This window comes from Diabrotica undecimpunctata, chromosome 5, assembly GCF_040954645.1.
Source record: "Diabrotica undecimpunctata isolate CICGRU chromosome 5, icDiaUnde3, whole genome shotgun sequence".
Lineage (NCBI taxonomy): Eukaryota > Metazoa > Arthropoda > Insecta > Coleoptera > Chrysomelidae > Diabrotica > Diabrotica undecimpunctata.
Window position 1 is genome coordinate 88,378,522 of NC_092807.1, and position 27,934 is coordinate 88,406,455.

At 31.6% G+C, this 27,934-nt stretch overlaps 2 protein-coding genes and 1 long non-coding RNA gene across 5 annotated transcripts in view; 2 read left to right on the forward strand and 1 right to left on the reverse strand.

Annotated features, from left to right (window-relative positions):
* LOC140441449 (MORN repeat-containing protein 3-like) overlaps positions 1–27,934 on the forward strand; it is a 159,931-nt gene that overhangs the window by 103,355 nt on the left and 28,642 nt on the right. The gene's annotated exons all lie outside the window — the stretch shown is intronic.
* The window catches only part of LOC140441448 (cystathionine beta-synthase-like), a 134,796-nt gene that overhangs the window by 37,336 nt on the left and 69,526 nt on the right, over positions 1–27,934 (reverse strand). The gene's annotated exons all lie outside the window — the stretch shown is intronic.
* LOC140441450 (uncharacterized) lies at positions 462–27,453 on the forward strand. The gene is made up of 3 exons (XR_011951006.1): positions 462–634; positions 23,162–23,679; positions 27,258–27,453. It is a non-coding gene; the product is annotated as an uncharacterized lncRNA (long non-coding RNA).

Below are 27,934 nucleotides of genomic sequence, written 5' to 3' on the forward strand. Positions count from 1 at the left end.
GACCAATAATGCAATACAGTGTATAAACGAATGGACACAAAATAGAAAAAAAGAATGGAATAACCACATAAGCAGAATGGTGCAGACCCGTGTCGTAAAAGCAACCCTGTGTTTAAGTTCAAAAGTGAAGTAGAGAGCAAGGAAAATTACAATCCAAAACGTTCATTTACAAGGCAGATTTAATACCTACCAGCGCCTAATCCAAATATATCTTCTTATAATCTACTCGATCTATGTACTTTCGAAGGAACGGTTGAAATCTCGGATACAGGGTTGGATTCGATCAGCCAAAAGCAAGAATCCAGAAAACCTCTACCTCTCAAATTGGCGAGAAAAGAACATCGACATCTAAAACGAAGTAAATCGATGCAAAACCTAGCTAATCCTTTCACAATTTCCAATGTATATCACTGGTAAACTTTCTAATATCATTTTGTTTGCAGACGATGTACTACACTGGATGCTAGACTGGGGCACAATATTATTTCGTTCTCCATTACAACGGTACACTTGTGGATTTATATTCTGGTTTTTTACTACTACATTGTTTGTGTTAATAGTTTATTTAATTCTCACAAAACCACCGATAGAAATATTAGTCGAATCATCAGCTGTTGGTTGGTACATTTTGTATGTAAGTTTGCATTTTGCGTATTTTTTATTTAGGTCTTAGTTTTATTTAAGTAGTAGAAAGTAACCAAATCAATATATATTTTATCTACTCTAACATAATGTTGCTTATATTAACAGATGGATTATGTAGTAATGTTTCTATTACGTAATGTTATTATGTTATCTATGTCTCGATGGACTTGTCATTTTATGGTTTGCATATTTACTCCACGTAATAATTGTGATGCATTATTGTAGGATAACTATGTAATATTTTCCAAAAATAAAGATAGCAAGTTTGACTAAAATCACGACTTAAATTTAAATCTACTGATTTTTACAGAATGTTTATTGCATAAGGAAAATAAAACTTTGGTAATGGCAACATTGTAGTGCACATTATTGCAAATGGCATCATAACAACTCTCCTCTACTTATTACTATAGGACAGTATGGGAAATACCATGCTAGAGAGGTGTGTGCTGTGCTTCGCTCAGTATATACCCTTAAAAAAGACAATAGTCAATAAGGTTCCCAAATGTTGCTGTTTTTTTAAGTTTACGTATTATTTATACCATAAAAAACTTTAACATATTGGCAATATAATAATAAAGTAATCAAAATGTATCGATCTTCTTTAATACATAAAAGAATTTGGATCTCATTGTTTAAGCGGAATTTACGCGAAACCATAAAAAAATTTATGTAACTGAATTTTTTAATGAAGGTGGCTAAATTCTTTATTGTTACTGATTTAGTCGGGAGCGATATGGTGTGGAATTTAGAAGAAAATTTTCTGTAATCTTTTAATCCATGTAAAATGTACGCAATACAAATAATGCCCGGGTGCTGGGACGCTGCACGTCCTGCTTGTGGGTTACTCCCATGAGTTGACTATCGTAGTCAGGTTAGAACAGAAAAGAAATTAAAAAGAAGGATAAATAGAGTGGTTAATCAGATTGCGGTGTGGACGAGTAGAAAGGGATTGGATATTGGCTTTACAAAAGCTAGAATCCAGATACTTACTAAACACGGTTACAAGCGGGAGAGTTGGTAAGTGTTAGGGTACTCTTTTGTCCTAGGGTTGAGATATTGATGATCCTGTATATGGTCAACGGCATAAGGATGTAGGAGCCCAGGAGAAACCACTACATTAAAGATTATAATGAAAATTGAACTTGGATGGGAAGAAAGGATGCCCAGAAATTGGGTATTAACGTCGGTAACATCAAAGTTAACCGAAGAGAAAATTTAATTGTGGAATAAAGGGTAGACTAAGAATTCCAGGAATAGATACGTTCAATACAAGAGGAGAAACACACACCTCATAAATAAAGACGGTAATCTGGCGACGACAGTGAATGAGAAGTTGGGTTACCTGGAAAATATATATCGAAGAACTTTTCTGGGACGACCGCGGCAACCTTCCGGAAATAAATTGCATGACAGGGCCGTCAATTCTAGAAAGCGAGGTAAAGGCTGCTTTACAACAGTCTAAGAATGGTAAGGCTACAGGTCCGGACGAAATACCCGTTGAACTTATTAAGGTGATGAGTGAAGTGAGCACGAAGGAGTTAACTGAACTGTTCAACGCCATATACGATTCAGGTAATATCCCAGAGGAATGGCTATTGTCAACATTTGTAACGCTACCAAAAAAACGATCTGCGAAAACGTGCGAAGATTTCCGAACTATCAGTCTTATGAGTCATGCACTTAAAATTTTTCTTAAAATCATACATGCCAGAATTTACAAGAAATGCGAAGAAAATGTCGGTGAAATGCAATTCGGATTCCGCAATTCTATGGGTACACGTGAAGCACTTTTCACCTTACAAGTCCTACTTCAGAGATGCCGCGATGTCAGTTGTGATGTCTATATTTGTTTTATTGACTACGCCAAGGCATTTGACCGTTGTCAGCACCAGAAGATGGTCACCGCACTACAAAGAGTTGGATTGGATGAGAAGGACATTCGGATCATCATGAATTTATACTGGAACCAGCGTGCTCAAGTCAAGGTCGAAGACCAGCTGACCGACCAAGTGAAGATCATGCGAGGAGTAAGACAAGGATGTGTGCTATCGCCGACTCTTTTCAATATATACTCTGAGGAGATTTTTAATGAAGCCCTCACAAACCTAGACATGGGAATCCGAGTGAACGGTGAATACATCAATAATATCCGCTACGCCGATGACACTGTGTTACTAGCAACCAGCCTAAACGATCTGCAGGCCTTACTAGACCGAGTGCGAACTGTGAGCGTAACATACGGACTGAACCTTAGTATTAAGAAAACTAAATTCATGGTTGTCAGCCGTACAAATTTAGATCCCGGGGCACTAATGGCAGGTAGCGAAGAGATCCAGAGAGTCGACAGATTCACTTACCTCGGAACTACCCTCAACGCACAGTGGGACTACGCTCAAGAGATTAGATCCAGAATTGAAATGGCACGGTCTACATTTATTAAGTTGAGATCCTTGCTGTGCTGCAGTGATCTCAGTTTGGGAACCAAGATGCGAATAGTGAGGTGCTACGTTCTTCCAGTGTTACTGTATGGAGTTGAAGCCTGGACACTGACGCAAGCCACTGAAAAACGAATCGAAGCCTTCGAGATGTGGATATACAGAAGGATACTAAAAATATCTTATGTGGACCATGTCACCAACGTTGAGGTCCTACAGCGCATGACAAAAGAAAAAGAAGTGCTTAATTTAATTAAACAACGCAAGCTTGAGTACCTCGGCCACGTGATGCGGAACGAAGAAAAATATCGAATTCTTCAACTTGTTATGCAGGGTAAAGTATTTGGCAGAAGAGGACCGGGACGCCGTCGTATCTCGTGGTTGAAAAATCTCCGACAATGGTTTGGGATGATCTCAGCGGAGCTGTTTCGCAGAGCAGTCAACAAAACCATGATAGCCTTGATGATCGCCAACATCCGGACCGGATAAGGCACTGAAGAAGAAGAAGATACGTTCACTAGAACATGCAACCGGTACTCATGTATTTTGAAGGATAAAACGGCGAGCTTTGGGACGTGGGTCTACAGATAGCTTATTAGAGACGGGGGATACTGAAGTCAGAAAGAAAGAAAATAAAGAATCGTACTAACTGAAACGGAACTATTGGTAGTAGAAGGAAAGGTAGAAGGCCAAAGACCAAGGAGGAAATCTCCAATACGATGGGCAGACCAAATGAAGACTCTGGTGGGAAAATCCCTACATGAAGCCGTCCATATGGCACAGGATCGCAGCCAATAGAGGCAGCAAGCCAAGAACATTTAGAGTATCACCACAAATACGATAAATATGCGATATGCGATAAATTTATAAATTCAATTGTTTTTGTATTAAAAAAATGTTTTCAAAATTATACTAAAAGTTTCAGAGAAGCATTTATTCGATTAGGACATTTTTATAATAATTATTTTTGAGTTGTATTAGCAGTAATTTTTATTTACTAAACTAATTTTATTTGCTCTTGATAATAATTGTAAACACAATTGAAAGCTCGAGATAAAAATTAGTTAACCAATGGCCCTTTTATTGACTCCAACCCATCCAAAACATATATATATATATATATATATATATATATATATATATATATATATATATATATATACATATATATATATACATATATATATATACATATATATATATATATACATATATATATATATATATATATATATATATATATATATGTACATATATATATATATATATATATATATATATATATATATATATATATATATATATATATATAGATCGGTTAAAAACGTTCTCCTACGTCTTCCGATACCCAGTTGCCACTCCTCTCGATTCATCCATAAGTCTTCTTCTATGTCTCTGTCTTTCATTTCTATATTGATGCCTTCTCTCCAACTAAGGCGGAATCTTCATCTTTTTTTTCTACCGTGAGGGGTCCACATTAAGACTTGTTTTGGGAGACGTTCTTCAGACATTCTCTGTACATGACCGTACCATCTGAGTTGTTGGGTACGAATATCGTCTACTATTGTATGTTTTACTTTCATAATTTCTCTTATTCTGTTGTTCGTTACTCTTTCTAGTCTAGATTTTCCAGCTGAACGTCTCCAGAAATCAATTTCCGTTACCTCAAGTTTTCTCTTGTATCTTGCCTTTATTTGCCATACTTCACTTCTTCTTCTTCTTAAAGTGCCTATCCGTTCCGGACGTTGGCGATCATCACGGCTATCTTCACTTTGCTTATTGCAGCGCGGAACAGTTCAGTGGTAGTCGTGTTATACCACTTTCGCGAAGCCAGGAAATGCGTCTTCTTCCCGGTCCTCTCTTACCATTTACTTTCCCTTGGAGAATCAGCTGGAGAAGGCCGTAACGTTCTTGATTTCTCATTACATGACCTAGATATTCCAACTTTTTAGTTTTGACGGTCATGAGAATTTCACATTCTTTCCCCATTCTACGCAGGACCTCCACATTAGTAACTCTGTCAACCCAGGATATACGTAAGATGCGCCTATAACACCACATTTCGAAAGCTTCGAGCCGATTCATAGATGCAACAGTCAGTGTCCATGCTTCCATTCCGTAGAGCAGAACTGTGAATATGTAGCAGTTCAATAGACGGCATTTTGTTTTTAATGATATGTCTCGACTGTTGAAAATAGTTCTCATTCTAACGAATGCTGCTTTTGCTTTTATTATTCGCTGTTTAATTTCTGTTGAGTCCCATTGGCTATTTAAATTGGTGCCTAGATATGTATATTGCTCGACTCTTTCGATATTCTGTTGGTTGATTGTAAGTTGAGCGTTTAGTATTGGTTTTTTACTAATTGTAATAAATTTGGTTTTCTTTATGTTAAGAGCTAGTCCGTATCTGTTGCTGACTTCTGTTATGCGATTTGTTAATATCTGTAAGTCATTCAGATTATCGGCAAAAACTATAGTGTCATCTGCATATCTAATGTTATTCAACCATTCACCGTTTATTAGTATTCCTTTCGCACAACCGTCTAAAGCTTCCTTAAATACCCATTCAGAATAAATATTGAACAACAATGGAGACAAAATACAGCCCTGTCGTACTCCACGTTCTATTGCAATTTTATCAGTTAACTGGTCTTCTATTTTGATTTTGGCCGTTTGATTGTAGTAAATGTTTCTGATAATTCTAAGATCTTTGTTGTCAATTCCAATTTCTTGCATTAGAGTCATTAATTTGTCATGTTTTACTCTGTCAAATGCCTTCTGGTAATCTATAAAGCATACGTATATATCACAATTCACATCCCTGCATCTCTGAAATAGCACCTGTACAGCAAAAAGGGCCTCCCGTGTTCCCAGAGCATCACGAAATCCGAATTGTGTTCTTGTTAGTTGTTCCTCACATTTTGTATATATTCTTTTGTTGATGACCTTTAGAAATGTTTTAAGTAAATGGCTCATAAGGCTTATAATTCTATAGTCTTCGCACTTTCTCGCATTGGTTTTTTTTGGAAGATTTATAAAAGTTGACACTAACCACTCTTGGGGAACCACGCCCGTATCATATATACTGTTAAATATATTTGTCAACCATTTTATGCCATCATAGTCCATAAGTTTTAAGAATTCTGAGTGAAAATTATCAGGGCCTACTGCTTTACCATCTTTGGTGCTTTTGATGGCATATTTTACTTCTTCGACTGTAAATGGTGGTCCAGATTCGCAATTGGTGTTTGTTGTAATACCAGTGTTACTTCGTATATCTTCAAAAGTTTTTTCCACGTATTTGATCCAAATATCTCTTTTATGCTCTATTTCCAGTACTATGTTTCCCTGATTATCTGTCAGGAATCCAGTGTTCTTGTGTTTATATAAGCCTGCCGCTTCTTTAATCTTTTTATGGAGGTTAAATGAATCATGTTTTTGTTGTAATGACTCTATCTCTGTACACTTCGAGCTAAACCAATTTTCTTTTGCTATTTTAATAGCCCTTTTTATTTCGTTATTTATGTTGTTGTAGTAATTCTTATTATCTTTAGCGTTTCTTCTGTCTTCCATCATACATAGAATCTCCTCCGTCATCCATTCCTTTTTATTTGTTCTTTCAGGTTTTAAGTATTTTTCTGTTATTTCTTGACTTACTTTGTGCAAATTTTCTAGTTCTACATCTGTGTTATCTGTTTCTGTACGGGCCCATGGTTTTTCTGTACGAGCCCACGTTTTTTCTTTTAGGCGTTTTTGTACCTTTTCCTTTACTGTTTTATTTTTCAGTTGGTTAATATCGTACTTCATAATTTTTGGTCTTTGAACTTTCTTTAAACTAAGTTTCATTTTGGCGATAAGTGGATTGTGGTCCGAATTTATGTCGGATCCCGGGTACGCTTTAACAGATGTTATAGAGTTTCTAAATCGTTTGTTAATAAGAATATAGTCTATTTGATTTCGTACTGTGTGATCTGGAGTATCCTGGGGAGATTTCCACGTATATAGTCGTCTTGGAGGAAGATCATAAAAGGTGTTTGTCACTACGAGCTGTTCTTCAGTTGCAAATTCAATCAAACGGTCTCCGCGTTCATTACGTTCCCCTAGACCAAAGGATCCCACTAAATTTCCACTTTGTCCTTTGCCAACTTTGGCATTAAAGTCTCCCATTATTAGTATTATTTCGTTTTTCCGAATCCTTTTGACAATATTAGTAAGGTCATTGTAAAATTCTTCTATGATTTCTTCTGGGGCGTCCGCTGTAGGAGCGTATACTTGAATAATGTTTGTTTTTATGGGAGTTGTGTTTAGCTGAACTAAGAGCATCCTTTCTGATACAGGTACAAAGTGACTGACACAATTGGCGATTTTATTATTCATAATTAGGCCCACTCCATTTATATGTTCGTTCTTAAGATTTCCTGAGTAAAATATTTTGTGATCTTTGATAACTCGGTATCCCGTATCTGTCCAGCGCATTTCGCTTATTCCCATAATATTAATCGAGAGTCCTACTGCAGTAGGTAATTATACTTTTAATGATTGTATTATATATCTTATGCTTGTTATTATTAGAGATTGATTGATCCCAAAGGATACTATTGAGAAGGGAAATTGTTTTTCTTGCTTGGTTGTTTTTCTCCTCAATTGTGTCGTCTACGTTGCCTTCTTTTGTGATGATCATACCTAAATATTTATATGTGTTGCAATGTTTGATAACTTCTCCATCTTCCAATATGAGGTCGTGTTGTTTCCCGCCGATACACATAAACTCGGTTTTTTGGATATTGATTTCTAGTCCCCATTTTTTATACTCCTCGAGTATAAATAATTTTCGAGTCATATACTCAATATCTTCATAACCTTGTGCTATCATTAGTTGATCATCTGCAAATGACAAAGTGTATATGCTATTGTTGTTAATTGGCATTCCCATATTTCTACATTTGCGCTTCCAGAGTTTTAGAGCTTGTTCTAGATAAATTTTAAATAATGTCGGGAAGAGACAGCAGCCCTGCTTAAGGCCTTTATTTTTATATTTTATTATATTTTACTAACCTTTATTATATTTTACTAACCAAATCATACATTTAACTGGACATAATAATTTACATTTTACAAACTCTGTCTTTCTCTCTCTCTCTCTCTCTCCATCTTGTTGGGGATCTTCCTCGTAACCTTCAGTCTTCTAGCTTTTCTTAGATAATAAGTTTTTCCATGTTTTCTGTGTCATATCTCATAACATGTCCAAAGTATTTTAATTGTTGGAGATGGACTTTGATGGATAGCCGTTTGCTGACTTTTAGCTCATTTAGAATTGAATTATTTGTACTGTGGTCGATTCACGGAATTCGGAACATTCTTCTCCAACAGAACATTTCAGTGGCGTCTATGTTTCGTTCTTCTGCTTATCATAGGGCCCAAGATTCATATCCGTATGTCAGTATTGGGAATATTAAGCAGTGGACCAACCTCATTTTAAGAGTTCTTAAAATTTGAAAGTCCTTCCATATTTTGGCCATCTTTTCTACGGCGACTTTTTCTAGACCACAATTACGTTTTATTTCTTGTTTTAGTGACCCTGTGTTTGTGATCAATAGTTCCAAATATAAATATGAGTTCACAATCTCAAACCGGTCAATCGTGGTTATGTGTGGATGATTGTTATGTAGTCTATCCACTATCATGATCTTTGTATTCGATATGTTTAACTGCAGACCAAATATTTGACTTTCGTTTTCAACCAGTCATATGAAATCAATTAACTCTTTTTAACTATTTGCAAGAGGAGCTATGTTTTCTGCAAAACGTAGGTTGTTTATATCGAGGCCATTTATTTAGATGCCCTTTTTCATCCTTAAACCGCTCTTTTCATAATATGCTCCCCATATACATAAGTATATTCAATAATTATGGAGACAGTATACATCCTTGTCTGACACCTTGTTCTGGATGGAATTCGTTTGAGAGTATGTCAAGCACTTCAACTGTTCCAATAGTGTGTTCGTATAGTTCAGTTCATGATATCACGATACCTGCATCAGGTTAACGACTAAGAAGAAGAAGAAGATAGTTCAGTTCTAAGCGAAATTAAATGTTGTGGTACACCTTCTTTCTTTTAGTATCTGCCATAAGTGTTGTAACTTGACAAATGTCGAACGCTTTGCGATAATCTATAAGACAAATATATATTGAGATATTAAATTCCCTAGATTCCCAACAACATTTAAAAACACCCAGTATGACAATTTGATAAAAAGGTTTCCACATAATGTTATATTACAACTTAAACCTCGAGAAAACGAATATGTTTAGTCTTTTACAGGATAAAATCACTGGCAACGAAAAAAGAATAAAACAATAATTTAAATATTCTTTAACTTCGTAAATATATTCAATGATCTATTGATTAATTTTAAAATAATCCCAAAAAACAACAACAAAACACTTTGAAATACAGTAAAAAATAATTAAAGTTTTAATCAAACAATGATATAACAATATAATGAATGTTTATAACGAAAAGTCTTTATTCTTCAAACAATTAAAAAAAACAATATTTTCAACTTGTTAGGAGACAAATACACACAAATTAGAAATGTTTGGAAAGGTTTTTAAAACCCCCGCCCATTGTGACGTCCGAGCTTAGGTAGTCTATTAAACGATAACCAATTACTGTTTATCGAAATGTTATCGAATTAAACGAAACTAAAATATTATATATTTTTAGAAGGTTTGACACGATAATATCATTATTTTTATGGTTATGGTGGTAATAACCGTAATATTACTGAAATTTTGAAGCAGCGATAAAAAATAACGATATTATACAATAATTAGTTTAATTTTGGTTTTAATTTGTCATTTCCATATTTAATTCTTAATTACAAACCGTTTTTTCCTTAATCTTATTAAATCTATTAAAATATCAATAAAAACCGCGAAAATTGGTTGTTTACTAATTAAGTTGAAAATAAAAAAAAAATTATATTTTTTTGTTACTAAGTACTAAGAAAAATATTCTCTTTTTTTCTGTTTTATAATATATTATTGCGTGATCACAAGAAAAATATGGGTGTCATATATATATATATATATATATATATATATATATATATATATATATATATATATATATATATATATATATAATTATATATATATATATTATATATATATATATATATATATATATATATACATATATATATATATATATATATATATATATATATATATATATTGTGACGATTGGGGTTTATAGAAAATAATTTATAAGTTATATACTACATAATATTAGATATAAAAAAGTATTTGATTATTTTAAGAATTTATATACTAGAGAATTTAATAAAAATATATTTATGTGAGGGCATTTTTAATAAATTAGCATATAATAATTGTAAAAAGTTGTATTTTAGTAATTATAATGTGGTAGATATATGTTTAAGTGAGCCATGTGCTTAGGCAACCAACTATACAGTGGATTGACAGATAGAAATTAATCATAATACGAATATAAGTGGGGTTATATTGTTTGAAATGTGTATTTTATTAAATTAGAGTGTTAGTTACTAATTTGAATGTTTATTCTGATCTGAAAAGCCTAAATGTCAACAAAATTATCAATGGAACATTAACGAATTATCCAGAGTGTAGAGTGTGACCATTGTTTACAGTCGAACATTCTCGAAATAATGATTATGGCGGTGGATCGAACAGATATTTTTTTCGAGAACATCTATATGGAAGTAATGGAACAAATTGGAACATGATCTCTTACCAGATGGTTCTAGAAATCCAAAAACATATAAATACCCGTGATTTGGATTCAAGATGGCAGTTTTTCGGAAGTTTTTAGTCTGAAGTCAAGCAGTCAGGAAGTTTTTAGTCAGAAGTCAGGCCAGTTCATTATGAAAGTTAATAGACACATTTAGTTAGTGAATAGTGAAGTAAATTGTTCATAATTTTCAAGAAGTCAGTCAGAAAAGTTTAGTAAGAAATATGAAAGTTAGTTGGAGTCAGTGAATCAGGTACAAATAGTCGAATTGTTTAATATAGTGAGTTAAATGAAGATTAAAAATTATGCATATAATTAATGCACATTTATAATTATACACAAATAATTATTGAAGATTATAAAAGTATATTGGAAGAAATTAAATTATATTATGGTTGGAGATTAGTATAAATCAACTTATAATAATTGGATATTGGTATATTGAAAAGAAGAATAAATATAAATGCTGTTTGCTGGTTTGGTTGGTGGTGTATAAATGCTGGTGAAGAAAACTATATCTTAAATTGGTAGAAGCTGATAATTGGAAAAAGTAATTTCACAAAAAACAAGGATAACTGAAGTACGAAGACATTCAGTGGTGATTAGAATATATATAGTGGAAAACAGTTCATTTAGGCATTCAGTGAAAGAAAGGTACAAAATTTTGTTAATATAATTTAGTTAGTGTTATAACAATTTCAATTTTGAAGATAGTTTGTTTAAATTTAACATTGTCTATAGAATTTAATTAGTTTTATAAGAACATCAATTTAAAGATAGTTTATTTTAAATTTACATTGGCTAGGTTAGATATATATGTGTGTTTCATAATAGTTATAATAAAGATAATTTAAAAAAGTACTTACAAGCTAATTCTTTGAGAACCGCGATAAAAACCCTATATATTATATTATTAAAAATACTCATTGCTCATCATTCAAACAAAAAACACATCATAACAATTTGGCACCCAACGCGGTGGCTCTCTATTTAAAAGAATTAGTTTGGGAAGATAAGTGCTCTGATATAATTAAATTAATTATCAGTAGAAAGAAAAAATTATAGATTTTATTTTTAATTATATTTGAACAAGTAAAGTCTCAAAATGTCTCAAGGAAAGAAAGGTACAAGAAGCAAAAAGAATGAAGAAGATGTGGAAGTAGAAACACAACCTATACAAGAGGAGAGTTTAGTTCAAGTTCCACAAGATACTGCAGAAATGAATCCAGAAAGAGAGGAAAATGTCAATATGGCAGCTTTGATGTCATTAATGATGCAGATGAACAAGACAATGGAAGAGAATACAAAAAAAATGGAAGAGAATTCAAAAGAAATCAAAGAAGACATAAAAAAATTGGAAGAGAATTCAAAAGAAGTCAAAGAAGACATAAAAAAATTGCAATAGAATTCAAAACAAGTCAAAGAAGACATAAAAAAATTGGAAGAGAATTCAAAAGAAGTCAAAGAAGACATGAAAAAAATGGAACAGAAATTAGAAGAGAATTATAGAAAATTAGAAAAGAAAATAGAGGATAATAATAATAAAATTGTAAAACAAATAGAAAAACAAATGGATAAAAAACTTGAAGCTGCAGAGAAAAAAGTAGCAAATGAAATAAAAATTATACGGAATGACTACAAGAAAAGGATAGAAAATGAGAGGACAGAAGTAAAGAGGATTATTCAAGATAATAAGATAGATATAGAACAGAAAATAGAGTTACAGAAATGTAACTTAGAAGTAAAAATTAACGAAGACAGGAGAAACACAGAAGAAAAATTAGACGATATACAACAAAATATCCAAATAAATTGTAATCAAATAAGAAATGTGGAACAGAGAATAGATGATATTTCACAAATGAGAGACATAGGGAGACCGTACTTAAATTTAACAAATGAGACTGGGATTAAATTCTCTGGTAATATAAAAAATTTGCATCCTAGAGTATACATAAATAGTTTAAAACATAAATTAAGATTTGTGAATAATATTAATGATATTAAAGATTATATTAGAATGACATTAAATGACAATGCAGCAACTTGGTTTGCTAGTATTGAGAATGATTTAGATAATTTTCAAACATTTGAAAATAAATTTTTAAATTATTATTGGGGTGAATTAGAACAAGCCAAGTTTAGAGAAATTCTATATTTTGGAAAGTATAATCAAAATTTAAAATCAAATATGGTAGATTATGCATTGAAATTGATAACAGTTGCAAAATATTTAGAACCACCACTTAGAGAGGATGAAACAGTCTTAAATGTATCTAGACATTTTGATGCTGATGTTGTGCAAACCGTAACTGTACAAAATATTCAAACAATAGATAGTTTTATTAATTTTATTCAAAGAATACAAAGAGGCAATATGACAAGTAATAATAACAACAGAAAAAACAACAATAACTTTCAATATAATAAAAATGATAATCAACAATATAGACAATCATATAACAATAATACTAGGTATGGTGATAGTTTACAAAATTTTAATAATACTAACAGTAATCCAAATAGACAGAACTTTAATAATAATACTAGTTATAATAGACAAAATTTTAATAATAATACTAATTATAATAGACAACATTTTAATAACAGTACTAATAATAATAGACAAGATTTTAACAATAGAAGAAATACAGAGCGACCTAACTATAACAGACAGGTAAATTGTATTCGAAGGAATAGAAGCTGCGAAGACAGGGAACGAAATAGTACAAGGCAAGAAAATGTGAGTAGAAGTCATAGTAGGGAAAGACATAGGACATCAGATCCAAGTGGTCAGATACAATCTGACAATTCTAATAATCAAAATTTTGTGCAGTAAACTTTCTGAATTACAAGTTAGGCCATTGCTATTATGAAAAACCTTCTGAATTTATTTCTTTAGATGAGGATAAAATTATTGACTCTATTAATTTAATTTATATAAATGCTTTGGCCAAAAATAAAATGATTAAGATTATGATAGATACTGGTTCAGAAAGTACTTTAGTCTCGGAGAATTTTATTTTTAATACATTAAAATTATCAGATATAATAAAGATTCCAAAAATTAAAATTGTTGGTGCAAATAATAAGAAGTTGGGTGAAATTGATAAACTAGCCAATTTTAAAATTAATATTCTTAATAAAGAAATTAATATGCAAGGATTTATTGTCAAGGATTTATGTGTTGATATATTAATGGGAAATGATGAATTGGAAAAGAAGAAAGTAAAGATAGATTTTGAAGAAAAAATGGTAACTTTGGAAGGGCAAATAATTAAATTTATGCAGAAAGATGAGGTGGAAGAAGGAATAAGAGTTGATAGGATATTATTAAAAGAAAATAATGATGTTTATGAAGAAGAAATGTATTTTGATGATAGGGAAATGTCCCAGAAGAATGTAAAGAATAATTATTGTAGTGAATATTTAAGGAATGGAAATTTTAAGCAGATGGATGCCTACGAGGCGGAGTGCGTAAAATTGGAAGCAAGGAATAATGAGTACATAATGAAGAATAATTTTATTTGTAAAGAAGAAGATATAATGAAAGTTTTAAATTGCCCTGAAGAATATAAATCAATAGTCATTTCCATATTGCAGCAACACAAGGGACTTGTCAATAAAGAAAATAGAATTGCACAAAATTATATCCATAGTATAAAAGTTAAAGAAGAAAAAGATTTTAAAACAAAATCATACCCAATACCATATAAATACAGAGAAGAAGTAAACAAAACAATTAATAATATGTTAGAAGATGGAATCATGAGAAGGCAGATACACGTTTTATTAACCCCATAGTAGTAGTACGAAAAAGATCAGGTGAAATCAGGTTATGTTTGGATGCAAGGAATATTAACAAGATTACTGAAAAGCAATTTGAAGCACCAATGAGTATAGATGGAATACTAGGAAGAATTACAGGAATGTCATTTTTCACTAAAATCGATTTACAGCATAGTTTTTGGTTAATACCTCTAGAAAGAAAAAGTAGACAGTATACAGGATTTCAGATAGATGGAGTAGTATATCAATTCAAAGTAGTACCATTTGGACTTCAATCATCTTGCAGTGCTATATGTAGATGTCTTCATGATATTTTGGATCAATATGAACATTTTGTAATTCACTACATTGATGATATATTAATTTTTTCTAAAACGGCTGAAGATCATGAGAAACACCTAAAAATTATAATAAATAAATTAGACAAAGTTGGACTAAAAATAAATCAAGAAAAATGTACATTTTTTCAAAAAGAAGTCATATATCTAGGTTATAAACTTAACACTAAGGGAATCGAAATGGATCCAGAACGGACACAAGTCATTCAGGAATATAAAACACCACACAATTTAAGAACTTTAAGAGGATTTATTGGAATAATTAATTATTATAAAAGGATGATACCAGATCTAAGTATAAAAGAACTTCCATTACTTGAACTACTGAGAAAAGGTGTAAAATGGAGATGGGATCAGAGAAGAGAACTAGCATTCCAAGAGATTAAGAACATTTTTCTGTCAAATTTGAAAATATACTATCCTGACTACACACAGCCATTCATATTAAGAACAGATGCATCCATAGAGAGATTATCAGGGGTATTATTACAAATACATGATGGGGTCGAATACCCAATACAATTCATTTCAAGAATCACAAAGCCACATGAAAAGGGTTACTCAGTTTCAGAATTAGAACTAGCAAGTATAATACACTGTGTCACAAAATTAAGATTTTATTTGTTGGGTAATGAATTTACAATAGAAACAGATCACCAAGCTTTAACGTCTATATTAAATAACAAATATGGAAACAGTAGAATACATCGGTGGAGTCTAATACTTAGTGAATACTGCTTTGAAATCAAATACATTTCTGGAAAATCCAATATAGTGGCAGATGCTTTATCAAGGTTAGAAAATACATCACAAAAAGGGCAGCGAACAATAAAAATTGGATTAAATCAATTAGTAGAAAGTACTGGATTATATTCTAAAGAAGAAATTATAAGAGATCAGATCAATTTGAGTGAAAAACAAAAAGTCCTTAAGAAAGATGGAGTTTATTATAAAATAATAAATGGCATAGAAGTATATGTAATAACTAGAACTTTAGCAAAGAAAATATTGAAAAATTCACATAACAATTATATGCATATTGGTTCAAGAAAGCTATGGATGCTATTTAGGGACAATTATTTTGCAAAGAATGACATAAGTATAGCAAAAGAAATTACTAACCAATGCCCAATATGTCAACTAAACAAAGAAAAGAATTTCAAAAACCAGAACACATATAAATCTAATGTTGTATATGAAAAACTAAATACAGTTTCCATGGATTTTATTTCAAATTTAGTTCTCAGTCCAACAGGAAAAAAGCATATACTAGTGATAGTTGATTTATATACAAAATTTATTAAACTATATCCCTGCTCTAGAACAAATGTTAAAACATTAAAATTATATATTAATCAATTTTTCGAAGAAATAGGACCATTTAGACCATTTTAACACAAATATAATAACACTAATAACTTACTGATATATCCATTTTATTTAATAGACTTGATTTGTTAAATGGTAGATGGTAGATTTCATTATTTTGAATCAATTTGACATCATACTTGTTGAATTTTGTATATATGGAAATTAATTTGTACCCTAAAAATCATAATTTGGGGTTAGACACAAAATTGATACTATAATTGCTATAAAAATGTCTTTCTAATATAATAAAGTAAAAAAAAAAAAAACTTACCAATTTATATTGATGAAAGTTATTTTGAATGGAAATAATTCCTAGATTTTGTCTATAAACAAACAGAACACCATATCGATTATATTTTTAATTAAGGTTATATTTTATTCTCTGATATCGCATCCATTGCTCCATTTGACATCACAGTTTGACCATAGAATAGCCGAACTGTGCTCCGTTGTTCTCTGTTTTGACATAGACAGCGAACAGGGATGTATTTAACACATTTTAAATAAAAAAAAAAAAAAAATTTTGATTTATTAAATTTAATAAGGTATGAGAAAATTAATATTTAAAGAAATAATAAGTAAATTATTTATTTTAAATATTATTTTGGGGTATTGTGACGATTGGGGTTTATAGAAAATAATTTATAAGTTATATACTACATAATATTAGATATTTGGTTGTTTTAAATAAGTTATATACTAGAGAATTTTATAAAAATTATTTATGTGAGGGCATTTTAAGAAATTAGCATATAATAAGTGTAAAAAGTTGTATTTTAGTGTTGTAACTTGACGAATGTCGAACGCTTTGCGATAATCTATAAGACAAATATATATTGAGATATTAAATTCCCTAGATTCCCAACAACATTTAAAAACACCCAGTATGACAATTTGATAAAAAGGTTTCCACATAATGTTATATTACAACTTAAACCTCGAGAAAACGAATATGTTTAGTCTTTTACAGGATAAAATCACTGGCAACGAAAAAAGAATAAAACAATAATTTAAATATTCTTTAACTTCGTAAATATATTCAATGATCTATTGATTAATTTTAAAATAATCCCAAAAAACAACAACAAAACACTTTGAAATACAGTAAAAAATAATTAAAGTTTTAATCAAACAATGATATAACAATATAATGAATGTTTATAACGAAAAGTCTTTATTCTTCAAACAATTAAAAAAAACAATATTTTCAACTTGTTAGGAGACAAATACACACAAATTAGAAATGTTTGGAAAGGTTTTTAAAACCCCCGCCCATTGTGACGTCCGAGCTTAGGTAGTCTATTAAACGATAACCAATTACTGTTTATCGAAATGTTATCGAATTAAACGAAACTAAAATATTATATATTTTTAGAAGGTTTGACACGATAATATCATTATTTTTATGGTTATGGTGGTAATAACCGTAATATTACTGAAATTTTGAAGCAGCGATAAAAAATAACGATATTATACAATAATTAGTTTAATTTTGGTTTTAATTTGTCATTTCCATATTTAATTCTTAATTACAAACCGTTTTTTCCTTAATCTTATTAAATCTATTAAAATATCAATAAAAACCGCGAAAATTGGTTGTTTACTAATTAAGTTGAAAATAAAAAAAAAATTATATTTTTTTGTTACTAAGTACTAAGAAAAATATTCTCTTTTTTTCTGTTTTATAATATATTATTGCGTGATCACAAGAAAAATATGGGTGTCATATATATATATATATATATATATATATATATATATATATATATATATATATATATATATATATAATTATATATATATATATATATATATATATACATATATATATATATATATATATATATATATATATATTGTGACGATTGGGGTTTATAGAAAATAATTTATAAGTTATATACTACATAATATTAGATATAAAAAAGTATTTGATTATTTTAAGAATTTATATACTAGAGAATTTAATAAAAATATATTTATGTGAGGGCATTTTTAATAAATTAGCATATAATAATTGTAAAAAGTTGTATTTTAGTAATTATAATGTGGTAGATATATGTTTAAGTGAGCCATGTGCTTAGGCAACCAACTATACAGTGGATTGACAGATAGAAATTAATCATAATACGAATATAAGTGGGGTTATATTGTTTGAAATGTGTATTTTATTAAATTAGAGTGTTAGTTACTAATTTGAATGTTTATTCTGATCTGAAAAGCCTAAATGTCAACAAAATTATCAATGGAACATTAACGAATTATCCAGAGTGTAGAGTGTGACCATTGTTTACAGTCGAACATTCTCGAAATAATGATTATGGCGGTGGATCGAACAGATATTTTTTTCGAGAACATCTATATGGAAGTAATGGAACAAATTGGAACATGATCTCTTACCAGATGGTTCTAGAAATCCAAAAACATATAAATACCCGTGATTTGGATTCAAGATGGCAGTTTTTCGGAAGTTTTTAGTCTGAAGTCAAGCAGTCAGGAAGTTTTTAGTCAGAAGTCAGGCCAGTTCATTATGAAAGTTAATAGACACATTTAGTTAGTGAATAGTGAAGTAAATTGTTCATAATTTTCAAGAAGTCAGTCAGAAAAGTTTAGTAAGAAATATGAAAGTTAGTTGGAGTCAGTGAATCAGGTACAAATAGTCGAATTGTTTAATATAGTGAGTTAAATGAAGATTAAAAATTATGCATATAATTAATGCACATTTATAATTATACACAAATAATTATTGAAGATTATAAAAGTATATTGGAAGAAATTAAATTATATTATGGTTGGAGATTAGTATAAATCAACTTATAATAATTGGATATTGGTATATTGAAAAGAAGAATAAATATAAATGCTGTTTGCTGGTTTGGTTGGTGGTGTATAAATGCTGGTGAAGAAAACTATATCTTAAATTGGTAGAAGCTGATAATTGGAAAAAGTAATTTCACAAAAAACAAGGATAACTGAAGTACGAAGACATTCAGTGGTGATTAGAATATATATAGTGGAAAACAGTTCATTTAGGCATTCAGTGAAAGAAAGGTACAAAATTTTGTTAATATAATTTAGTTAGTGTTATAACAATTTCAATTTTGAAGATAGTTTGTTTAAATTTAACATTGTCTATAGAATTTAATTAGTTTTATAAGAACATCAATTTAAAGATAGTTTATTTTAAATTTACATTGGCTAGGTTAGATATATATGTGTGTTTCATAATAGTTATAATAAAGATAATTTAAAAAAGTACTTACAAGCTAATTCTTTGAGAACCGCGATAAAAACCCTATATATTATATTATTAAAAATACTCATTGCTCATCATTCAAACAAAAAACACATCATAACAATATATATATATATATATATATATATATATATATATATATATATATATATAAATGCAAAAAAAATCAGATTTATATTAAAAATTTATTATAACACATACAATATCATTCGTCGGATATGATCGGACGTTCATGGGGTTCCTGTGGATCGCAAGGGATTACGCGTCGTCGCTCTATGTCTCTCTCAGTGCGTACACAAAAGGCTTGGTCAAATCTGTGGTTATTTGAAGTGGTAAGTATGTTTTGTAAACGGTTCTTGAAGGCAACGGCCTTCTGCTGATCGGAATTTATGATTTGGTTCTTCACCACAAGGTAAGAGGGGTTGCTGATTTTCTGTTTCGTTAGGATTTTAAATTTTGCCCAGAAAGCACCACCGTTATAATAATCAAGACTAGCGGTGGCAGCCCGCCATTGACTGGCTTGCATATTTTTCACCTCCAGTGTGACTATCGAAGACAGGCGATTATTCTGTTTTGACATAAGGGTTGCGAGTGCGTTGTAACTGACGTAAGAGGAGTATCTTTTGTCTAATTTTGTTGATTATGAGAGGTGGAAGTGGTGGTCTGGTAGAGTTGACCCTATTGGGGGACTGATATCTCAATGGCTTGATTTATCGGGTCTAGAATGAACGTGATACCATTATTGATATTATCAGGATAGTTTACATTACCTAACTATGGAATGTGGATAGACAAGTATTGTTTGAAAAGGTTCCAATTGGATTGGAATTTTGTGGTTGTGAAGGATTTAGTATCTATTCTCTTAATAAAATGGGGATGTGATCCGAAATAATTGAATCGCCCATTATGCACTCGTCGTCAAGTACGTCCACCACATCATATGTTCATATGATGTGATCGACGGACGACATGCCATTGGCATTAAAAAAGGTCGGTTCGCGGTTGGTTATTCTGTGTATAGGTAGATCAAGGAGTAGGTCGGCTAGGAGGTTGCCTGTACCGGTTCGTGAAATGTCACCAAATTGAATGTACCTGGCGTTGAAGTCTCCGAGGATGATGGCCTTATTCAGGCCGGAGACATACAGGCCGTCTCGCAAACGTTGCAAACAAAGCAACGTTTGTGAAAGGTGTTGGTTGGGGTATTTTAATACGAGACTAGTGTGAGTGTAGTATTGTTATCGAGGTGAATTTCCACTGCCAGGAAGTCTTGATAAGTAAGGATTATGTGTGGAGGAATCTTGTGAGGGGAGAAGAGAATTCCGTATTTAATTAGGATGCCGTTACCACGTGATATCCGGCAGCGGAGACGGTGAAGGGTACTGTACCCAGGGAAGGTAGAAGCTGTTTTTGATGAAGGGGCGTTTTTTCCCTACACCCTATCAGTTGACAGCACCTATAGTACTATCCATTTATTCAGGCAGGAATGTGATGTATGTTCTATTGTTATACGCCACAAGAGTGCTCTTGTGGACAAACATAAGGAAAGCTAAGGAATTGCTGACATCAAGTATTAATTGACGTCTGTCAGGGAGGAGGTTGATAAGGTCTAGGGAAGTGAATTATATTTCGGTCTTCATGGAGGGATACGTTTTTCAGTGGTGATTGGTTGGGTTTCTTGAGGGATTTTGGGAGTTTCTTTTTTGTAGGGGGGTCTTCTTTTTTAAGTGCCGTCTCCCGATCGGAGGTTGGATATCATCATCACTATCTTTACTCTATCTACTGCTGCTCTGAAGAGTTCTATAGAACTGCATTCAAACCAGTCCCTTAAATTCTTCAACCATGACACTCTCCTTCTTCCTATACTTCTTCCTCCTCTTATATTTCCCTGTATTATCAGAATTAGCAGTTCATATCGCTGTCCCCTCATTACGTGTCCCAGATAATGTAACTTTCTTATTTTTATTGTGTTTATTATTTCGCATTCTTTGCCCATTTCTCGCAATACTTTCGACTTAGTTTTCTTCTGTGTCCATGCTATTCTAAGCATCCTCCTGTAACACCACATTTCAAAGGACTGTAACTTATTTATGTGTTCTTGCTTTAATGTCCAGCTTTCAAGTCCATATTGCAGTATCGAAAACACGTAGCATCTCAGTGCTCTTACTCTCAGTTCTAATCTATTGTAGGGGATACTTGACTGAATAAGTCGCGTGGTCACTGCCACAGTTAGGGCACTTTGGTGATTGTGGAGTGGGACAGGCCGAGGATTTAGGTCTAGGTTAGGTTCGTTCTGATAACACTTGCCCCAGTATTTTGGGATGGGTGGAACGGGATTTGCATTGAGTGGAAGCTCGACGTCTAGACGGAGCCCGCCTAGGAAGACCCCTCGTGTAAGCATCTCTGAGAATTTAATTTCACTCGTGGTGATGACTTTCACGAAGGTGGTAGGGGTATTCGATCTGGATATAATCCTCCATAGACGACCTATGGGTATACCCATTTCGATAAAAGTGGTAGTAAGGTCGGCATCAGTGTAGTTGTGGCGACGGGCCTGTGTTTATGGTGTAGGTTTATGTTTAGGTGTGATTAGGGTCCTAGGATCACCTAATGCATCGCGAAGCGCTTATGGAGCTCTACGTGATTAATTGGGTGAATAGTAGTTAAGTGCGCAATTTGGGTGGATAGGACTTTTATGAAGGTTATTTGATTTAAAAGGAGTTCACATGTGTTTATGATTCTGAAGAAGTCTTGTTGTACGGAGTTCTCCAGAGGGATATTGGTGATGATATAATCGAAGGCTTTTGGTTATGAAGGTTGATTTGATGTGGTAGGTTCAGTGGAGGTAGAAGAACCATTGATTGGTTGTGATCATGATGAATAAATGGCAGTAGAGTACGATATTGATGTGTTTATTTCTATGGTGGGAGCTTGTGTGTTGGTTGTTTGTGAGTTGTGTGGTAAAACAAACCATGACACCTGTTTATCTATCAGATGTGTAATGGATAGATTAGTAGGTATACCGGGTATACATGTAGGGTGTGTCCCTTTGTGTTGTCTGTTCCTCATTGTGAGACCTCTTTGCTGTACAACCTGTACGTTTGTTGTTTAAGGTTTGTTTCTGGGATTGACCAAACTTTAGACTGCCTGCGACGGTTTATATTCATCAAGTGGAGGCCGAACAACAGTAGCAACAGCCTGCACAGGTGGCCTTTCTTACGCAAACAACCGCTGAGTCTACACTCTTTTTATTCAACCTCTAGGAAAAGGAAAATAGTGCAAAGCTGTTGAAAACTTGATCTCTTCTCGCTTCTTCCATGCAAATTGCTATACGGCTCAACGGAATTCGGTGGCTGTTTACATTCAACCACCTAGTTGTGTTGAGCTAAGCTGAGCTGGGCTGGAGCTGGCTGAGTTGTGGTATGGCCTGGTTGTCTTACTAATTTATTAAGTGGATTTTGGGTGCATGGGGAAGAAAATCAGATAGTATCAATATAACCTTTCGTACAATTAGGTTAAACATATTTTAATTTCATAAATGTATTGTTTTTAGATGATGACTTCATATGGGACCATTATGAGGAATTACGATCTTCTAAAAGCAAGTATACTGCTCCTAAAGCGCAATCATAAACTGTTTAACATATCAAATAACTTTTCACTAAAGCAAAATATAAACAAAATAAGTCTCAAAATAAAAATTGCTAATATCATTTTAATGGGTGTATGCACATTGTGCTATATTTTAATTATAACTCTTGCATATAACCCTAATCAACTAGCAGCCGTTCTCATAAAGGATATTGCACTTGACTCAAATTTATGCAAGTACTTTGTTTTTGGATTTTTAATCCCGCACTGTTTTTGCTTTGCTTTCACACCGATATATGTAACTGGTTATTATATTACATATTTTAAATTTTACCTTAAGAGTTTAAATGAAGATTTAGAAAAATTTAATAAAAATGATACAGAAATTAGTTGTAATGATTTACGAAGATATTCTCAATATCAGACGTCTGTGAAAGAAAAATTAAAAAAAATTTGTATACAATTTGTGGCCCTTAAAGAGTAAGTATATATATATATATATATATATATATATATATATATATATATATATATATATATATATATATATATATATATGTATATATATATATGTATATATATATATATATATATGTATGTATATGTATATGTATATGTATATATATATATATATGTATATATATATATAAGTATATGTATATATATATAAATATATAAGTATATGTATATGTATATGTATATATATATATATATATATATATATATATATATATAAATATATAAGTATATGTATATGTATATATATATATATATATATATATATATATATATATATATAAATATATATATTTTCGGATAAATTTCCGCGGTCAGATGAATGAAAATTACTTAGTTCTCGGGAAGAACCGCGTTGAGAATTTATTACTCTACGTTTCGGCACCCATTTTGGAGCCATTATCAAGAGTGATACGGTTCGGTTCGAGTTCGGGGTCTCAATCTGCCTACTTCCCTCACTCGAGACGTACCAGTATCGTGTTCTGGTTCTTACCCTGTGTGGCTGCTTTTATACTCGCTGTATGTGTGGGAACGGTATGCGCTGACGTGGTCTGAACTGTCGTGGCCTGAGCGGTGTAGGCGGGAGGTCGCTGAAGCAGGGGTCGCCATGTTATAGGCAATCGCTTCGCGTCATCGCGCGTGTTCAAGCTGTTCGACAGCAAAATCTATTTTGTGGCCTGTTTGAATATGATGTTGGGCTAGGGCTGAAGTAGTATCGGAATGTTTGACAGATATAGAATGTTCGTAAATACGGTTATGGATTCGTCGGTTTGTCTGTCCGATGTATGTACGTGGGCAACTGAAACAGGGTATACCGTAGACACCATGGTCTTCATTAGGGATTTGGTCTTTTACGGATCTGACGAGATTGGACAACTTGGAGTGAGTAGTGAAAATGATTTTGATATTTAGAGGAAGAAGAGTTCTACTGATCTTGTCAGTGACACCTTTAATAAAAGATAGAAAGATTTTGGTTTGATCCGGCGGCAAGGTTTCTTTTTTGGATGGAATAGGGTTTAGATGTTTTTGAATGCTCTTATTGATTTGGGTTTTGTGGTAGCCGTTTTGTAAGAGTGTTTGCCTTATTGAATTAATTTCGGATGACATATGATTGTTATCGCTAAGTCTTATGGAACGAGAAATGAGAGTGTTGATAACTGAAATGAGTGGGTTTCCGGTACACGGAATAGGAAAGAAGAACACGATACTGGTACGTCTCGAGTGAGGGGAGTAGGCAGATTGAGACCCCGAACTCGAACCGAATCACTCTTGATAATGGCTCCAAAATGGGTGACGAAACGTCGAGTAATAAATTCTCAACCGCGGTTCTTCCCGAGAACTAAGTAATTTTCATATATATATATATATATATATATATATATATATATATATATATATATATATATATATATATGTATATATATATATATATATATATATATATATATATATATATATATATATATATGTAATAGATTTTGACAAGAGCTATGACCTTGTAAATAACAGGTAAACTTGTGTACTGCATCGGAATGACTCATAGCCAGTCATAGCTCTTGTCAAAATCCATTACCTCTATATATATAGATATATATATATATATATATATATATATATATATATATATATATATATATATACAGTATACTCCCTCTATAACGAACACGGTTATTACGTGGTTTCGCTTATAACGAGATACATTAGATGTCCCGTGAAAGTGAAATTTCTATTCAACTATAACCCTCTATAGCGAGGAAAATTTGGTTGTAACGAGAGAAAATAAGATCCAAAAACGTGTTTTTTACGTTTTTGGTCCGGTCGTGGCTATAAATAAATACCTTTTCAAACAGCCCCTCAATAAACTTAACTGCAGCCCGCAATAAACTTTTTTACAATGGATAAATACAACTGTTTCACATCTTTAGAAAATATGTTAGTTAGAATGATACTGGACCATTTAAAGCAGTTAAAAAGACAGAGTTCTTAAAATTGCAGAAGCAATAGTTTATGTTATCCTTGAAAATACGCTTTATACATAATGTAGTTGGAAAAAAATATAAGTACGGATTTTTTGTTTTAACGTATATCATTGATAATAAAAGTAAACAGCTCTTTTATGTTTTAATATATTTCATTGACAATAAAAGTAAATACTTTTTTTCAAAAACGCCATTCAAACAATATTTATTAGCATCGTATATTGCTCCGAATGGCTTCACTATAGGAAGTTAATGGTTTAGAAAACTACAGATTCATATGTATGCACAGTATTATTATTGTCTGATATAACGAGATCTGCTTATAACGAGGTAATTAGTCTGTCATTTCAGTTCTCGTTATAGAGGGAGTCTACTATATATATATATATATATATATATATATATATATATATATATATATATATATATATATATATTATGTATATATTTATAAATATGTACCTATATATGTAAAACACGTGTTTTTTAGTTTTTTGATCTGACGTTTAATTAAGTATTCGACAGTCCCGCTTCTTTTTTTATCACACCCTATATATATATATATATATATATATATATATATATATATATATATATATATATATATATATATATATATATATATATATATATATAGAATGCAGTCTGTTCGACTGCATTTTTCCTGTAGTTCTTCCTTTTTGTGCGTATGAACTGGTGCAAATAAATTATTTAAGACTACGTTTCTAATTTCTGAAAATTCTAAGAAGATTCCATTTCTGGAAATTTCGTAATGAGCGAGAGCCAATTCATGTATGGGGTTGGGAGCCAATTCACGTAGGGTTAGGTAAAATGGTTTTATAGAGGTCGGGAACCAGTTAAGTTGAGTCCATTCCTTTACTTCCCTTTTCCGTTATGTTTATTATTTCACCTTGTATTCAACGTTTTTCTTTTTATTTTGCTTCTATCTACTTATTTTAAATTAATACTATTCTTCCTTTATTAATTTAAGCATTATCTGGTGCTCTATTTCATTCGAACCTTACTAAGATTATTATATCTCTTTTGGATATAAAAATTTAGAACCATACCTGTAAATTTAGTAGTCATGATTTTAGCTTTTAACTTTAGACAATAGAGACAAATATTACACCCTTATGAATATATACCCCATAAGGGTAAGGCAACTTTATTTGTTATGGCAATAGAAGGTATTGTTTTCTGTGAATTTCTTTTTGTTAATTCTTTTTTGAAAATTCTGTAAAACCGTAAACAGTAGAAAGTATATAAAAAAAACTTCACATCCATCACTTTCAATTCTCAATGTTTTTTTAATATGTTCATCTTCACACTAGTTCACCTAAAATCTTAGACATCCAGCCCCCCTTAACATATTTTGAACCGTCAAAGGCACCATAGTTTTTACGACGTTTCAGTCACAATAAGTTATATTTATTAAAATGTGTGATTAAAAACAAATTTACTTGTAACTTTAATTATATTTTTGATGTAAATATATTTTTAGAAACCGTAAACTAATTTTCGAAACCATGATTGACTGTCTTTTTCCTCTTATATTTTTAGAAATTTAAATTTCTTTAATAAATGCGTTAGATGGCGCTTTTTATCAATTTTTTTTACCGGAGCTATGTCAATAGGATCACTCTTTATGTACGTAATGGTAAGTATATTGTACAAAAGTAAGTTCTAATATTCTAATAATTAAAGTAATTCTGTTGAATATTTTTATCTCCGTCCAAACTGCCTTTTAAATAGCGAATAGACCGAATATAATATGATCTGTTGCGAGAGGTACGCAACAGATTTGTTTAACATTATTGATTAACGATTTATTTCAAATATGTTGGCAGTACAGTCAAAGTCGGAAATATTTTGTAAGCAAAGAAATATAATGAGTATGGTAATATGTGGAACGGGAGGGGTTCTCTAACACCGTCCAAGTGTGGCTGAATAAAAAGTATTCTTTCGGCTGGGTATAAGTAATTAGGTTTTACTTTTGGATTTACTGTAAATTTACTTCTGATTATTCCTTCGACTTGTGGTGTATCACCAATAAGCGTTCCCTTTAACTTACAATTAATATTGGTTATCAGTAGGTACGTATCGTAGTTGTGTAGCAACTTCTAACCACTTCTAGTGAAAGTCAAAAAGTTACGATCGCAGCAAAATGTTAATTACTAAGTTTCATGAATTGGCTTCTTCTTCTTAGAGTGCCCTATCCCTACGGAACGTCGGCGACT